This window comes from Sarcophilus harrisii, chromosome 2 (assembly GCF_902635505.1).
Source record: "Sarcophilus harrisii chromosome 2, mSarHar1.11, whole genome shotgun sequence".
Lineage (NCBI taxonomy): Eukaryota > Metazoa > Chordata > Mammalia > Dasyuromorphia > Dasyuridae > Sarcophilus > Sarcophilus harrisii.
This window is the reverse complement of record NC_045427.1, coordinates 610969103-610986636: the sequence shown is the minus strand read 5'-3', so window position 1 is coordinate 610986636 and position 17534 is coordinate 610969103. Positions and strand designations below refer to the sequence as shown.

General features: G+C 42.9%; 1 long non-coding RNA gene across 1 annotated transcript; it reads left to right on the top strand.

The window, feature by feature from the left end:
• The first annotated feature begins 2839 nt into the window (after positions 1–2839).
• LOC116421068 lies at positions 2840–10058 on the top strand. Its single transcript, XR_004231391.1, has 2 exons — positions 2840–2928; positions 9831–10058. It is a non-coding gene; the product is annotated as an uncharacterized LOC116421068 (long non-coding RNA).
• The last annotated feature ends 7476 nt before the right edge of the window (positions 10059–17534 follow it).

Genomic DNA, 17534 nt, shown 5'->3' with positions numbered 1-17534 from the left:
TGTGTGTGTGTGGGGGGGGGGGGGGGGGGGGGGGGGGAGCAGCGGATTGAGGAAGGGAGGGACAGGATGGATACTCTGGGAAGGGTTTGGTCACCCCGGGTCACGGGTAGAGTCTGCCGGGAATAAATTCATAGACATCCCTCTCTTCTGCCTTGCCTCTTTTTTCTCTTCGTTCTCTTGCTTCCTTCCTTTTTTTCTGTCTTTAGGGGGGGGGGGGGAAGGTTGCAAATAGACATTTATTGCCGAGATTCATTGGTATTTGAGTGTATCTGTGGGGGAGGATGCACTAATATTTTTTAAGTTAGAAATAATTTTAGCGCTCCTCAACCAGTGTGTGTGTGTGTGTGTGTGTGTGTGTGTGTGTGTGTGTGTGTGGGGGGGGGGGGGGGGGGGGGGGGGGGGGGGGGGGGGGGGGGGGGGGGGGGGTTGTGTGTGGAGGGAGGGGATGCAGCTCCCAGCGTATCTTGCTTCTTTGGAAGAAGGCGCTATATTCGCCTTAGAAATGGCTTTGTGTGTCCTCCTTAAACCCACGAAACGAAAGAAACTTCATCGGAGACCGCAAAAGAACTTCTCTGCTTCGTAGTCTGAAGAGAAATTCCCCAACCTGAGCCGCAGACTCAGTCCCTCCCTTCCTCTTTCTGCCCCAACCTTCCAAAGTCGATGGATGCCCCTTCCCCAAACCCCAAGGCCCGGGTGCTGAAATCTCTCCGGGATGGAGAGTCCTAGAGAGGAAAAGCGAGAAATATCTGATTAAGAAAATAAAGCCGCCTGCCGTGCCCTTCTCCCTGATTTACGCAGACGCTCTCCCCCATCCCCAGCCCTCGATCTGGCCTCCCAGAAGAGCCTAGGATTCTTTCCTTCCGCCCCCCTCCTTCCCAGTCTTGGCAGGCCCCCTTTCTCTTTGAAGTCCTCTTCCCTCATCCCAACCTAGCCCCTCTCCTTCCTGGGATAGGGGCGCTTCCCCCCCTTCCCCCGGGAAGGCCGCGGGGTGAAAGCAAAAGAAGTAGTGGGGATGTTGTATTTTTCATTTTCATTTCATTTTCTTTTTAAAGGAGATGGGAGCTTAAAATAGGCGGGTCGGCTGCTTTCTGGCCGGGGGTCCGCGGGCAGCAGCGGCTCCTCTTGGGTCGGGGCGGGGGCGCAGAGCTGCGCAGGGCTGGGGGGCGGCGGTATCTCCGCGGTGCCTGTCATGGGGGCGGCCGCGGCGGCTGAGTGATGAGGGCAGAGAAGGGCGCCCATAAATCGTGGGTGTCAGGGCGAAAAACTCTCTTTATTGTCTGCGTGATGGATGGGCCCGGGGACGAGACACCAAATACTTCGTATCGCCCTTAAATGGGAACACATTTTCCGCGGCCATAATTCATGTTTTTTAAATAGAAAGTTTGAAATGTTGCCTATATTTCACCCGCCCTGACATATTTATGAATCGCTCCCTGCATGCAAATATCATTATTTAAAGCGCCGGGGAGACCGCAGAGGGAGGGGAGGAGGAGCGGACTGCAGGGTGTGTGTGTGTGTGTGTGTGTGTGTGTGTGTGTGTAGGGAGGGGGTTGTATGTGGGGGGTGCCTAAGCCCCTAAACTGAACAATGAATAGGAGGTGAGGGAAAAGAGACACCGTCCTTGGTCCCCAAATTCTCAAAAGCCATAAACGTCCTCACTTGGGGCTGAGGACCGAAGAAAAGTGACGACGAAGGAAGTTTGTGCAGCTTCAGTCCGCGCCCCCACGGGGCTGCGGACTCCAGGACTCCCCAATACGGCTTCCAGCTCTGTACTGGAGACTGGGTCAGGTCCGACCCCGATGCCCCCGCCCCCAAGAAAAGCACCCAGGTCCGCGCCGTCAATAATAACCCAACATTTTTCATTCAATCAATTCTTTATTGATTCTGATTCCTCAATCAAGAGGCTGCGGACTGGCGGGGCGCTGTCATTCCCCTATCCCCACCTTAGGCCTTGGGAACTGGGAACCTAAGGAAGCGCCGCCGCTTCAGGGCCCTTCCCGAACTCCTTCCAACAACCCATTCAGGACGATCCCCTTTATACACTCCCTCCCTTCAACTGCACACACACACACACACACACACACACACACGCACGCACGCACGCATACACGCACGCACACAACCGGCAGCGGGCTCAGGGGCTGCAGCTCGAACCGGGAAAAGAATATTAAACGTGAATAAATAAATGAACCCCAAACTCCTCAGTCTCTTCTCTGTCTGATGCTTCCCCCTCTAAGAAGAGAGAGAAAGAGACAGACAGACACAGACACAGAGAGCTCCCAGAGTGCAGATTAGCGGTCGTCCCCCAACCCGACTACTCTCCCCGATTTCCGTTACTGAAGAAAAAAATCGACAAAATGAATTAAAGTGATCCCAGGGCTATTCCCTACCTATCCTACTTCCCCTTAGGCCCCCAGCCGAGAACACCACACATGGGCCCCTGAGTTGCAATGACTTTACCTGCGGGTCTCCCTGGAGGCTGCTCCTGCCCAAGCCGCAGAAGTAGGGAGAGAGAAGGAGGTAGAGTCAGACCCAGCCACAGACGGACAGATGGACAGACGGACGCGCACACGCCGGAGGATTTCCTCTCTCCCCTCTCCACAGGGCGCTGGGCCCCTGGCCAAATGGGTACGGAGAACCCGGCAAGCCGGGAGGGGAAACCCGGGAAAGGCAAGGAAGGGAAAAGGGGAAGCCGGCAGGCTGGGAGGAGGGAAGGAGGACCGGCGACACTTCCGCTAGGGGAGGGTGCTGCTCTGTGACGCGAGCAGGGCCCTCCCCTTCGGCTCCAGTAGTCATCCCTCTAAGCCCGCCTCCCTTGGACCTCCGTACCTCCTCCTTGGCTCAACTGGGGGCCGCCTCGTACCTCTAGTCCCAGCTGCCCCGCTGGGAGTTAAGCAATTCGCGGTCTCCCTCTATCCCACCTGGGAGGTAAGTTTCCATGAGTCGTTAAATAAGACTTAACGTCTAAACACATCTCCGAAGCTCTCCATTGTGGTAAAGGTGATATTGGACTAGCCCAATATTTCTAATAACCTACCCAGGTCTACGTCCTGGTTCAGCACTCCCACCCCCCACCCCGGGCTAGTACCAAAGATCCCATCAAGAACCTCTGGATCGGAGCCTCAATCTTTTATCCTGAGGAGACTCATTTTGTCTTCCACACCTACACTCTCTAATCCGCCTCCTGCTGATATCCTCACCAAAATGGAAAGTGTCCTCCTTCTTCAAAATTTCCTATTTATTTATCTTGTCTGGATTTCCCCGTTGCCCCCACCACTCAATTTTGTATTAAATTTGTATACATGCTGAATCCTTCCAGTCCTGATTGCAGAGACAGTGTCTTTTTCTTTCTTTCTTTTTCTTTCTTTCTTTCTTTCTTTCTTTCTTTCTTTCTTTCTTTCTTTCTTTCTTTCTTTCTTTCTTTCTTTCTTTCTTTCTTTCTTTCTTTCTTTCTTTCTTTTTCTTTCTTTTTCTTTCTTTCTTCCTTCTTCTTCCTTCCTTCCTTTCTTTCTCTCTCTCTTTTCTTTCTTTTTCTTTCTTTCTCTCTATTTTTTCTTTCTCCTTCTGCTCCCCTCCTCCTCCTCCTTCTTTTTTTCCTCCTCTTCTTCTCTTTATTTTTCTCTTTCTCCTCTTCCTCCTCCTCTTCTCCCACCATCTTTATATTTGAGAAATAAATCTGATTCATTCATACATTAATTCATTCAACAAACACTTATTAATCAGGGCATAGTAGATGAAGTGCTAGCATCTATAACAAAAAAGACTTGGTTTAAGCCCTGTCTCTGACACAAACTGGGTGAATCAACTAACCCTTCAGTGCAACTCTTTAAGACTATAGATTTAAGAGAACTGGACTGAGGAAGGGAGTTTCCTCAGTGGAAGACGCTATATACTCATGATTGTTATTATTGTTGTTTGTTCTTCATTCCTGAAGAGGATCATGGCATCAGAGAAATGATGCCATGACGTGCAAATAAACTGGATTTAAGTGAGGAAGAGCTGTGCAAAAACACCTGTTTCACCTTCTAGGAAGCCATCAGGGTTTGTGGCAAGATATAAATCAAGAGGACTGGAGATATCACAGACTGGACCCTTCAAAGGGTCAAAAACCAGACAGATTCCTTTCCTAAAGAAGGAAGAAATATGTACATAGTACATAATACATCTAATTATACACAATATATATGTACATATATACAAATATATTCATATGTACAGATACACACATACATACACAGTAATTTCTGGGAAGGGGAAAGTCTGCTAGCACCTGGGTGGGTGGATGAGAGGGAGGGAATAATTATAGGCCTTTTATTGGAGATGGTAAAGCATCCAGTACAAGAACTTTCAGTTAAAAAGCCTTTGACAAATGTTTGTTGAATTAAATTGAGTGATTTTTTTCAAAGCCCTTCAGGCCAAGCTTGGGCAGATTACTCTTCCTGCTCCCTCCCCCTCAAAAAAATTTTTTTTAAACACTTCAAGTTACCACTTCACAAGACAAAAGGCACAAAATGTGCCTCTGGAGAGAGGCATTCTGCCTCCCTCCTGCTTCTTCTCTTTAGCTCTGGACCTGGGTTGGCCTGGTCTTTTTATTCTCTTCATTTACCAAGTTAAAGGATAGCCACTTAATTCTACTACTTACTATATTGATTAGAGAGGGAGGAAGAAAAAGACAGAGATAGAGACAGATAGAGAGATAGAAACAACAGAGACACAGAGAGACAGAGAGATGGGGAATTTTCATTATGAAGAGTATGGTAGGGTGATTAGATTTTGGGATATGCAGTAAAACCAGATAGGTTTTGTGGTGGATAAATCAAGATAAAAAATACAGTCCCTACCCTCAATCAACTTACAATCTAATTGGGGAGATGAATAGACCCATGAAGAAATAGGTAACAACAGAATCATGCAGAAACCTGCATTTAGAATCACATAACCTAAATTAGAATCTAATTCTGCCATTTCCTATCTGTATGAACTGGGCCTCCTAATCCACAAAGTGAGAGGGATGGGATAATATGACTGTACATGCTCCAGCTATCTTCAAATTCATTTTATAAATGAAAAATTGAAGCTGAGACTTGTCCAGCCTCATAAAACTAGTAAATGATTGGGATTTAAACCCAAGTCTCTCTATTGGCAAGTCTAGCTCTCTGAGAATTCTGCCAGGCTGCCTTTCATTTAAAGGTGATATGAGAACTTTGGGCTTACGTGTCCCTTCAAGCTTCTTAGCCTTAAGGATGCTACCAGTTGAACAGGAGAGGTGCTGATATATATATATATAGAGTCTACATGCCCCATTAGGAGGAGAGGACAATCACTGTGGGGTGGGGATGGTTAGGGAAACAATCACCACTTGAGCTAGTCCTGAAGGATGTTCAGCAGAGGATGAAAAGATTGCTAGTGTAGGGAATAGAAAACATTTGAGAAGCTGGAGAGGGGATATCGGTCTTCCCAGCTGCACCCCACTCTTGCTCTATTAATCTCCCCTCATTTCAATTTCACAGGGTCTTTTTTGATTCTGGGGTTGACCCAACATTCATTTTTATTACCCATTTCACTTGACTATTAGAAGAGCATAGAGTCTCTCACCTGTACTGGCAGAGGTATGGAAAAATCCCTGCAGTTTATCCCATATAAGGTGGAAAGTTTTCGGGAGCTTTTACAAGAAACCCAAGGAAAACAAAAGAAAACTAATAGAAACTGTTACCTGGCCACAGATTGACTCAGCTTGTATAGTTTATGGAATGTCACAATCTCTTAGTTTCATTTTAACTTTTTTTTTGTGGGAAGGAAAGTGGGGTCAAAACTAAAGTACATAAATCTTATGGCCTAAGGTAGATTTGAATTGGCACTACTTCTAGATAAGGAGGGGAATGCCCTTTCCCACTTGTAGAACCTGTTCTCAGTCTTATTTTTGTGTTTGGGTCCTCTCTGTTATAGTCCCTTTCCTTTGCTTTAGATTGTGTTGTAAAACCATTGTATAGTTGCCCTGATCCTACCTTAATCCCAGGTGTAGAGGGAATTCCTTTATTTAGCTCCCAAAGATTCTGCTTCCTTGGTTGACCAATCTGCCTTAAATTTGTATACTTTTTCTTTGTCCTTGGTTTGGAAGACTCTTTGGGTACATGTCCCTTCCCCTGGCTTTATTCTCTGTATCCTATTTGGTTTCTTTGGAGCATGTTCATTAGGTGAAAAAGCTGATTTTGATTGTAAATCTTGACTTTCTTTATTCGTTCAAAATTAGCATCTGGGGAATAGTCATAACTAGTAAGCACTCCCCTCCCCCTCCCCCCAATAGTATTTTATTTCCTCTAATTACATGTGGAGATAGTTTTCAACATTCACTTTTATATGATTCTGAGTTCCAGATTTTCCCCTCCCTCCTTCCCAAGACAGCAAACAATCTGATAGAGGTTATACAATCATATTAATTATATTTCCACATTAATCATGTTGTGAAAGAACAATCAGAACAAAAGGGAAAGGGGGGAAATGGAAATAGTATGCTTAGATCTGCATTCAGACTCTAGAGTTCTTTTTCTAAATGTGGATAGCATTTTCCCATCCTAAGTCTTTTGAACTGTCTTCGATAATTGTATCATTGAGAAGAGCTAAGTTTATCACATTTGGTCATTTCACAAAGTTAGCCATGCCATCCTGATGGCAGATATCAGCCTATTGGTAAGACCTCGGCTGTTTCCAATGGTAAGAAATAGACACCCCTGTTTTATTTTGTTTTTTACCCCTGTTTCATAACCCTCAGGCTCTGTTGAACCTGTTTATCTAAAAGATTCCTCCAGCTTTCATCTTATTGGTAAAATAGAAATGTTCAATAGTGCTAGAGCTCAATGAGGGATTTTTCCATTTCAGGTTTGTAACTCTACCACTTCTCTAGAATATCTCTAGTGATTTATCCCCAGGTGCCTCTATTTATTCAGTTATTCAACTAAGACTGAGTGGTCTTTCAGATTCATAATAGTCTTTCTGTATAATATATAGCATAATTCATATACAGCAAAATTAAATGACAGAGTTTATACAAGGAAGATTTAGGGCCTAATTCCAATTATTTGGGAGTCAAGTCTGGGTGATAAAGTTTTGTATTTAAAAAATATGATAATAATAGGTAATCCTTATACAGGGTGTCCCAAAAGTTTGAGGGTAGTTTTAAACTTAAATAAATTTGAGGAACCCTATATATAGTTCCAATATTTGCAATTACACTGTCTCATTGGCCTTTACAACTCTGTGAAATAGGTAATACTTACAATATCCCCTTTTCAGAGGTGAAGAGACTAAAGCTCACTGTTAAGTGGCATATATGATCATACAGATAATTGTTAAAGGTGGCATTCAAGCCTAAACCTTCTGGATTCTCATCAAACCTTCTATCCTACCATGAAACAGTTTCCATTTTAAACTGAGACTGATGTTCTTATTTGGCTTTTAAAGCTATTTTGGATGGTAGTTCTTTCAATTACAAATCATAAGTACAATGCTCAGCAATGGGATATTGAGTTGGAGTCCATCACCAAACCAAACTGGTTGACTAAATGACAACAAATCAACACCTTAATAATTCTAGTTCCATAAAACAGCTGGTCAATTGTTTTTGGTCGTTTTAGTGGATTTTAAGACTTTATGAATCAAGAATGCAATATGGCAGCTCCCAAAGCTAAGGTAATCTTGACCTGCTTTCAAGAGAGAGGAAATATTCCAAATAAAGGAGGTATTGGTCCCATTATACTCTGGCCCAAATAAAATGACATCCAGAGTATTCTGTCCAGTCCTAGGTATTATATTTTAGGAAAGAGACCGAAAATATGGAGCACATTGGGAGAATGGTATCTAAGGTGAATAGAAACCATGTCAATGAGGATCAGTTCAAAAAACTGCATGTTTATCTTAGACCTGAAGAGAAGACTTAGGGGGGCCCATGATATCTGTATTCAAATATATCCAAGGATAACTTGTGAAAGAGAGATTAGATTTGTTCTACTTGGCCCCAGCGGGTTGAAATAGTAACAGTGACGGGGAGATTGCAATCCAAAGGTAGAATGGGATGCCTTGGGGAGATAGATAGTAAGGTCTTCCTCATTAGAGCTCTTTAAGTAGAGTTAGTTTGACTACTTGTTGGGAATGTTCTAAAAGGAATTCCTAGTCAAGAAATGTTGGATTCAATCACTTCTGAGCTTCCCTCTGACTTCTGTGATTCTACAAATGAGTGAAACTATCAGTCGCTGATCAGCTGATTCAAGTAAAATATTTGATCTGGTTTTGAGTGGAGATAGACTGACTTCTCCTCACCTCTCCCTGCCATGGACCCTCCCCACCATTCAGTCACAACTGGCAAATTGCCAATAGCCAAGAACATGGTCAAGACGGACCAACTAGGTTAGGGTAAGGAAAGGACATCTAGATATTTCCTGAAAAAAGATAACGAGCAGAAAGCATGTTTTCCCCTTTGTAGGTACTGGGATAGTTACTAGGAATGTGGGATTTCACAGCTCTCCTTTGATCTTCCTCTACCTCTCAGAACTGGGACAACTGTGGTGCTTTCTCTTCCTCCCAAGGTCTTACTACCTCAGCTCAGGTCTTTCACTCCTTCTGGCTCCTCTTAGTCCCCTCTCCCTCCACTTCTACTCCATGTTACAGAGTTTTGTTTTTTTTTTTTTTTTTTTTTTTTTTTGGAAAAAAAAGGCAAAGCAATTTCCCAGTCTCAGGAAACTGTCCTTTAATTGTCTTGAGCTCTTGAGGATTGGCGTAGGGGACTCTAAGGTGGCCTTATCTGACCTTGGATAGAGCCTCACCCTGGCTCCAAACCTCAAAGCCATTATTGATTTCTCCCTCTTCTTCAGCCTTTTTATCTAATCATTTTCCAAATCCTGTTGTTCTTTGAAATGTCTCTTGCTAAATCAAGCACAGGACAAGGTAGGGAGAAGGGAAAAGACAAGAGTAGAAAGACTACAAAATCGGAACAGGTAGTTATAATAGACTCCATTACTTTAGACATAGGACACTTTGTTCCAGATGAAAGGGAGAGGTAATATAAGCCACCTTCAGGTTTCCCCTCCATTCCCACTTAACTCCTGTTCTGATGCAGAACTTCATTCTTTCTCATCTGAGGCTTTTATCTGGTCACTTTGTTTTTTGAACCGACTCAATTCAACTGATCTTGAATACCTTAGATAGACTTATCTTCCTTAAACACCACTTAGTTCACAGTCCTATTTAAAAAACAAACACCTTCAAAGGTTTCCCTTTTGCCTAAAGCATTGTTAAGGACTTGTGATTTCTGTGGGGTAAGGAACTCTGTTTGACAATGCAAATCAACAAAAGACTATAATTTGCTTCTATCCAGCCTGGGATTTCCCAGTGAGGAAATTCTCTCTACTAGTCTCTGTACCCACACTGCAACTTTTAGTATTAAAAGAGTTTTTTGGGATCATCTTGGTTAAACAATTTGTCCAAGTTCACACAGCAAGTATATGGTAAAGATTGATCTTAAACTCAGGTCTTTTAGACTCCCTTATCTGCCTAAAGAATTAAAGTCTAAAATTCTTATCCTCCACTCTCTGTCCATATTCTACTTTTCTAAAGAACCATATTTACTGATATTCCATAACAATATTTCTATTTCAATTGAGACAAACATGGAGTCTGGATTCCTACCTCCATGACTTTGCTCAGGTCATCCTTCTTCTCCTTTGTTATTTCCCCTCTCTTTTCTGCTGATAAAACCATCTCTATCGTAAAAGATGCAGATCAAGCCTTGGAAGTGGAAGAGACTAAATACTAATTAGCTCAGTCTTTTCATTTTACAGATGAGGAAACAGATGAGAAAATATCTCCATGGAGATATTAAAGACTAGCCCAAAGTCAAAGAGTAACCCAGAAGCAGTGCAAGAACTTTCTTCTGTGCTCTTTCTACCACATCAACCACCTTTGTTAAGAAGTTGTTCCAGCCACTTCCTTCCATGGAACTCCCACACTTCTTATTGTCTCCATTGCTCATGTTAATTCTCAAATATATCCTGTTTTATACATCCGCACTGTTTTCTGCCTCTACAAATTATTTTAGTATACATATTATATATATACATAATATACATTTTTAGTGTATATATATATATATAAAATCTGTCCTGTTTTTCCAATTGTACTTTTTTTAGGGTTAGGGATCAAGTCTTTTATGCCTTTGTATTTCCTTTCATGTCTAGAATAGTGTCAAGAACATAGTAGACACTAATTTGTTGGATCAATGAATTCTTTAAGATAATATTTTTCAATCAAAGAGGCAATATAGTGTAGTACTAGTGGGTTCAAATCTTCCTTCTGATTCCAGGTGACCATTTTCAAATCATTAACTTTCATAATAAAATATTAAAATGGTGACAACAATAATACCTATTTCCATAATACCAAGTGAGATAATATCTATAAAATAAAGAATAAAGAACTCTAGGAATTTAGTCTGTAATTAAACTCAAGGTAAGTTGATAAGCAGAGAGATTTATTGGGCAGCTAAATTTGAGTGGGACAAAAGAAAAAAAATAAAAGACTTGTACCTTCCACAAAATCTATTCAATGAAGTCTCCTTTCTATGGCCCTTCCAATACCAGAGCCCTAATACCTTTTCTAAACTGGGGAGTAGCATTGGGAAGTGGTTCTGGCATAAATGGACCTGTGTTGAAATTCTCTCTCCTAATGGCTATTACCTTATAGCTCTGGGCAAATCTCTCTGAGCCTCAGTTTTCTCATCTGTAAATGAGGGGATTTAGACTAGATGGCTTTTCAAAGCCTTCCCAATTCGATGTTCAGGAACCCTTGATGATTCAACAAAGAGCCCTCCGGGAGCACCTCTCAGTCCAGAGAAATCACCTGCCTGCCATTTTTTCTAGGCCCTTTCCCCCCACTCCCAACACCAAAGAAGGCTCCAAAAAGAGACCCTCTCTCTTCTCTGATCTAGAAATTCTTCAGTACTTAAGGGAGAATAGGACTGCTGTGGAGTGACTCAGTCTCTGACAAACATTAGTCATCTGTTTGAAATGCAGAAGGAAGGGGGTGTGAGGAAATGGAGAGAAGGGGGAGCAGAACTGGGGAATTCTTTTATGCCCTGCATCTCAAAGGCTGACAAGAGCTTGAGAGGTGGAAATGACTGATAATTAGTAAACCTGTTCCCCCTCAAATGCTAAAAGGCACGCACCCCACCTTGTCTTTGTGACCCCTGAAGGTAGGTCATCCTTTCTTGTATAGAACCTGTCACTTTGGTGACTCATTTTTTCTTAGCAGCTTTGAGTGAAAGTTCCATACCAGAGAAGCTAAGTCTCCCTGAACTGTGGGATGACCCTGGACACAGACTCTCCATTCCCTCCCTCCGCTTTATCACTGGCACCCCTCCCCCAACCCAGGATTCCACAGAATTGATAGTGGTTTTGAGATGATTTGGGCAAATATGTGCAGGATGGGTTGGAGAGGGAGAGACTTGGAAGAGGGGTGCCAGGCAATGAAGTTCTGAACTGGGAGTGATAGTTGATTACATCATAGGACCATGGATTTAGAACTCCAAGGGACCTTTAAGATCATCTAGTCTAATGTTCCCATTTTATAGATAAAGAAGCTAAAGAGCAAGAAGATTAGGGGGCTTGCCCAATGTCGCACAGATAGTAAGAAGCAAATCCACCACCCATTTTCTATTGCGTCAGGATGAATGTGAGGAATATGGAAATAGGATCAATATAACATGGCACATGTGTGTATGTATGTATGTATATGAAAGAGAAAGGAAAAGAGGGAGGGATACAGAGAAAAGGTATATAAAATATAAGCAGGGAGGGAGGAGGAGGAGGAAGAGAAGAAGAAGAAGAAGAAGAAGAAGAAGAGAAAGAGGAAGAAGAGGAAGAAGAAGAAATAAAAGAAAAAGAAGAAAAGAAGAAAGAAGAAGAAAAAAGAAAAAGAAGAAAGAAAGAAGAAGAGAAGAAAAGATGATAATGATGTGGATGATGATGATGAATGGTTTCCCCCTCACTGGACATCTTTAACCAAAGCCTAGATGCCAGTCTAGAAATGCAGTGAATGGACAATATCAAGGCATTGTCGTCATATAATCTTATGGGAAGTATCCATTTGGCATAGCATTCAAAACACACAGAGGTAGAAAGTGATATCCTACCCTAAATTCAATTCAATAAACATATAGTTAGGGCTAGGTGTGAATCAAGAGTGGAAAGGAGGGAGCAAAGAAATACCTAGTCTTGAAAAAGTAGTGGAGGAAAATATGATGAGTGAGAAAAACCTTTCAGTTGAGAAATCTGGGAAAGGAGTCCTGGAAGGGGTTGATGGTCAGTCTAGTTAAAAGAGGTAAAGAATAGACCTATAACACATCAGAGGGCAAGTGGTAATAGGAGGAAGCATGTGACAGATGAGTAATAAATAGAATAAATAGAGGGAACAATTAGAAGAAGGAGCAACTGGGTTCTTTTTTTGGGAGGAGGGAAAGGAAAGGCACTTGGGCTTAAGTGACTTGCCCATAACTAAAAAGTATTAGGTGAGTTAGGCTGGATTTGAACTCAGATCTTCCTGATTCCAGGACCACTTTGTCCACTGCACCATCTAGCTGTCCCTGAACAACTTCATGTTGTCCTCTTTGGGCTTTATGCCATGTGTAGAATGAAGGCGTTGAACTTGATGACTTCTAAGGACTTTCCTGTTATCTACAACGCACCGTGCTTGGCCATGATTTCATGCAGGAGACGGGATTGAGCTGGGTCTTGAAGGATGAACAGAAGCGAGTTAAGTGGGAGCGAAGATGAAAGGCATCCTGGGCAGCAGGAATTTCTTGAGCAGTGGCTTGTAGACATTGTATTGCTACTATTCTGTTTGGCTTCTGTTTTCTACACAATCCTTTTCAAAATTAAATTATGGTTATTTATATAAATGACTCATTTCCTTCTTGGATTGTAAGCTCCTTCAGGGTAAAAATTTCCTTTGTCTTTTTTTTTTTAATAGTTGTATGATCAGAATTGGTGCATGAATTGAATTGAGAATGAAATAGGGCTCTGCAAGCTTTCTACACTTTCTTATTGATATTCAAGTTTCTTTTTCTTTCTTTTAATGTCAAGCTGCTGTGCCTCTTCTTCCCTTCTTTTTCCTAGCATTTCTTAGTCTCTCAGTGTTCCAGGAGCAGGACCACACTGGGGAATCATGGAATCTTATAATCTTACAAATGGAAGATTCTAGTTCTAGTAACATCATTTAGTTAGAGGGCTTTATAATCTCTCTCTTTTTTCTTAGTCTCTCTCTCTCTCTCTCTCTGTTTCTCTGTCTCTGCCTCTCTCAGTCTCTTCTTCTCTCTCTCTCTCTCTCTCTCTCTCTCTCTCTCTCTCTCTCTCTTTCTCTTTCCTTCCCTCCTTCCCTCTGTTTCTCTTTGTCACTATTTTCTATCTCTGTCTCTCCACCTCTCTCTCCATCTCTTTCTCTGTCTCCTCTCTCTCCCTCCCTTCTTCCCTTTCTCTTTCTGTCTCTCTCCCTCTTTCCTTCCTTTCATCTCTATCCCTGTCTCCCTGCCTCTTTGTCTACTTTTTTCTCTCCATCCTTCTTCCTTCTCTCTCTCTCTCTCTCTCTCTCTCTCTCTCTCTCTCTGTCTCTCTTTCTCTCTTTGGGGTGTGTGTGTGTGTGTGTGTGTGTGTGTGTGTGTGTGTGTTGGATCCCTTTAGCAGTGTCTGGATGAAGCTGACAGATCCATTCTCTGAATCAGGCTTTCAAATGCATCATACAAAATACATAGGATCATAAAGGAAATCAATTACACTGAAATGCAGTTATCAGAGTATTAAAGATCCAAGTCTGAGAAATTTCATGCTCTTCAGGGCAATCTGCGACTTCGATGAATCCATCAGTTTCTCGATGTGGCTACATCCTCTCCCAGTATAGGAATCCTCCGGCTTCTCCAGTCCTGTGTGATTCTGTCCCTAGTTGGTCCATCAGAAGTTCACCCAGAAGGTTGCCCACCACCTGATCAAAGTGATCCACAGAGACCAACACAAATGTTCTCCGCAGGAACCTTCTGTTGCACAGTGATGGTCGGTGACAGAGTGGTGGAAGAGGGTTGAGAAAATACTGAAGATTACATAGTGTCCTAGCTGTAGAGTGGGCCAGTAACTCAGAGGCCATCTAGTCCACTGACCACTGTCCAGATTAGGAAAGTAAAGCCCAGTTAAGTGACTGGCTCAAAGTAACTCGAATAGTGAGCTTTCCTGGCGAGTTCTGAAGCCACATCCTGACCAAAGGTCAAGTATTCTTACCATGGTGCCACGTTGCCTGCAAGATTCTGAGACTATCTGCAAAGAATGAGTTTCCCAGACTTAAAAAAGTGATGGCAGCATTTGTAGAGCTGGTAGTACACCTTAAGGCAGCTGTAGCTTAAGGCAGGGGCGAGAGTGAGCAGCAGCCAGGAAGCCCACCCAAACTGGCTCCTTGTCAGACCCAGGATGTCACGGTGATATGTGGGTATGTCTCTGCCTGGCACATGTGCCCGTGTGATCCTGTGGGTATCTGGGTGCTTGTGCCGGTGTCTGAGGGGTGATACCTCGTGCTTTCTGCTCTCTCTCCTTTACAAAACTCAGATGAGATAAGGGGAGCAAATTCTAGAAGGCTGAAATGATTTCTGGAAAAAAAGAGGGACCTTCTGTGAATCTCTGAGGGCCACTGACCCTGTGGGCCCGGCAACACAGTAACTGGATGGTGCAGTGGGTAGAGTACTGGCTCCAAAGTCAAGAGGACCTGAGTTCAAATCTGACCTCAGAAATTTAACATTTACTATCAGTGTCACCCTGGGTAAGTCATTTAACCCCAATTGCCTCAAAAATCACAAAATACAGGGCCTTGTCAGGTGATGGGAAAATTTAAATCCTGGTATGACTAGGAAACAGGACCATGACTCTCTTAGATTTTAAGCAGGAAATGATTTAAGGGATCATCATTGAGTAAAAAAACCTTTATCTTAGAGATGAGTTAAGCGAAGCCCAGGGCACCCTCCCCAAGACCCCAGAAATAGCAAAACACAGAACCAAAATTCCAACTCAGTTTTCTGCCTCCAATTCTGCCCAGCTTTCCAGCTCTTCTCTGGGCATGCTACATCCAGTCTTTTTCTGAAAAAGTCCATACTCATCGTTGAAGGAAATTGTTATTCATTTATTTCAGTTGTGAACAATTCTCCGTGATCCCATTTGGGGTTTTTGGGCGAAGACTCTGGAATGGTTTGCCATTCAGCCCATTTTACAGATGAGGAAACTAAGACAAATGGGGTTAAATGACTTACTCAGGATCACGAAGCTAGGAAGCGTCTGAAAGTGGCTTTGATCTCAGGAAGATGAGACTTCCTGATTCTAGACTCCTCTGTGCAAGCTAGTTGTCTCTGCCACTGCCACTGCCATTTCAGAATTAAGATAAGGAAAGGAGAATATGATTCAAGTCCTAGAATTTTTTTTTAGGGGAAACTAAACGTATTAGTTTTATTTAATTTTAGAGTTGTAAGGGACCTTAAGACCATCTTCATTTTGTAGATGAGGAGCCTAGAACTCAGAGATTTGGGTAATTTCCTCATGACTCAACTGCCAGTTAATGGCAGAGTCCAGGCTCTCCTGCCCCCCCCCCCCCCCCCCCCCCCCCCCCCCCCCCCCGCCCCGCCCCGGCCAGGGCTCTTTTCACTATATCACTTCAACAACCATTATTAAATAGCTATTCATCTCTTGCCCTCAGCCTTCTCTTCCTCTAGCTGCTGACCTACAGAGTCAGAAAGTGACATTTATTTTGTTCTTGGCCTAAAGCTGCAGGGAGAGTTCTGGCCCATCTCTTAGGAGTTAGGAGAGGCTCCTGAAATTAATATTGGTAAATCAAGCCCAAACTCTTGCATGAGTGTTATTATTATTGTTCCCCATATATCCTAAAATAATCCCTGTAAATAATTATAAAAATAAATCTCGGTGACAAATTGTTTTATTTTATTATATTTCCAGGAGCACATTTATTCATCATAATCTCTTTGGTGGTAGACAAATTATAGCACTGGGTAGTGAATACAATTTGCAAATAGGCAATATAAGTAGAGAGAAAATTAATATGTATTCCTCAGTGCTCTAAAAGGAGAGGAAGAACATTAATAGCCATTTTCTTGCAGATATAACTTTGAAAATGTTATTTCTGATCCATCAGCGTGAGGTTCCATATGAGGAAAATGGCTCCAATGTGACAGGAAGTGATTAGATATGAAATGGCATCTCTTAGATGCTCCTCGCTGGTGTCTGCCGTCCCCCTGTGCTTCCTGGGGTCACTTTTCTTCCTAGCAGAATAACAGGCTCCCCAGGTTCTCTCCCCAGCCCCCAGCCCCAGCCGGGGGAGCCGTGCTGGCTTCCAGTCCCTTCCTCCACACTTAAGAGCTGTAGGGCTTTAGGCTGGTCATTGAACCCATGGGGACTTTTGTCTCTCTCTCTCTCTAGCCATAAAATAAGGAAACTGGCCTAGCTGATCCCTGGGGTCCCTTTCAACACTTACATGATGCTATCACCAAAGTCTGAAGCATCCTAACTTTAATTAAGGTTGAAAACCTTCCTCTTGGGGCAGCTGGGGCACAAAACTCCAGATCTGGAGTCAAGAAGACTCATCTCCCAAGTTCAAATCTGACCTCAGACTCTTACTAGTTGTGTGACTTTGGACAAGTCGTTGAACCCTGTTTACCTCAGTTTCCTCGTCTGTAAAATGAGTTGGAGAAGGAAAATGTCAAACCCCTCCAGTAGCTTTGACCCAAATGGGATCACAAAGAGTCAGACATGAGTGAAACAAGTGAACAACAATAACCCTCCTCTCGAGTTGGGTGGACTATTTTCCAATTAACGAATACCGCAACCTACAGGCACTAATTAAACACCTACTGTGTACCTGTATTCAGGAGTTTATTATTAATGAAATCACAGGGAGGGACTGTCCCATGTCCTGAGGATATAAAAGTAAAGGTGAAAACAATCCCTGCCCTCAAGAAACTTATGTTCTATTGGGAAGACAAGCATCATCATCATCATCATCATCAGTTAATATTTCTCTAATAAAGTAGTTGCAAAATAGGAGAATAGACTAATAGCTAGAGAGTGGGATGAGCATTAAGAGAATTTATTTTTAAAAATGTTTGTTTTTGTTGAGGCAATTAGGGTTAGGTGACTTGCCTAGGGTCACACAGCTAGTAAGTATTAAGTGTCTGAAGTCAATTTTGAAGTCAAGTCCTCCTGACTTCAAGGCTAGTGCTCTATCTACTGCCACCTAGCTGCCCCCAAGCCATTGCTATTTAAAAGGTCACAGAGTTGCATTTAAAAGGAAACTCAGAGGCCATCTAATGCAACCTTCTAATTTTTATAGCTGAGGTAAGTGATGGCCCAGGAAAGTTTGGTGATTTTGTTCACTCTTCATATAGTAAGCATCTAAAGCAGGATCTGTACATTGATTCTCTGTCTCCAGAACTGCAATCTTCCATGTTCTTT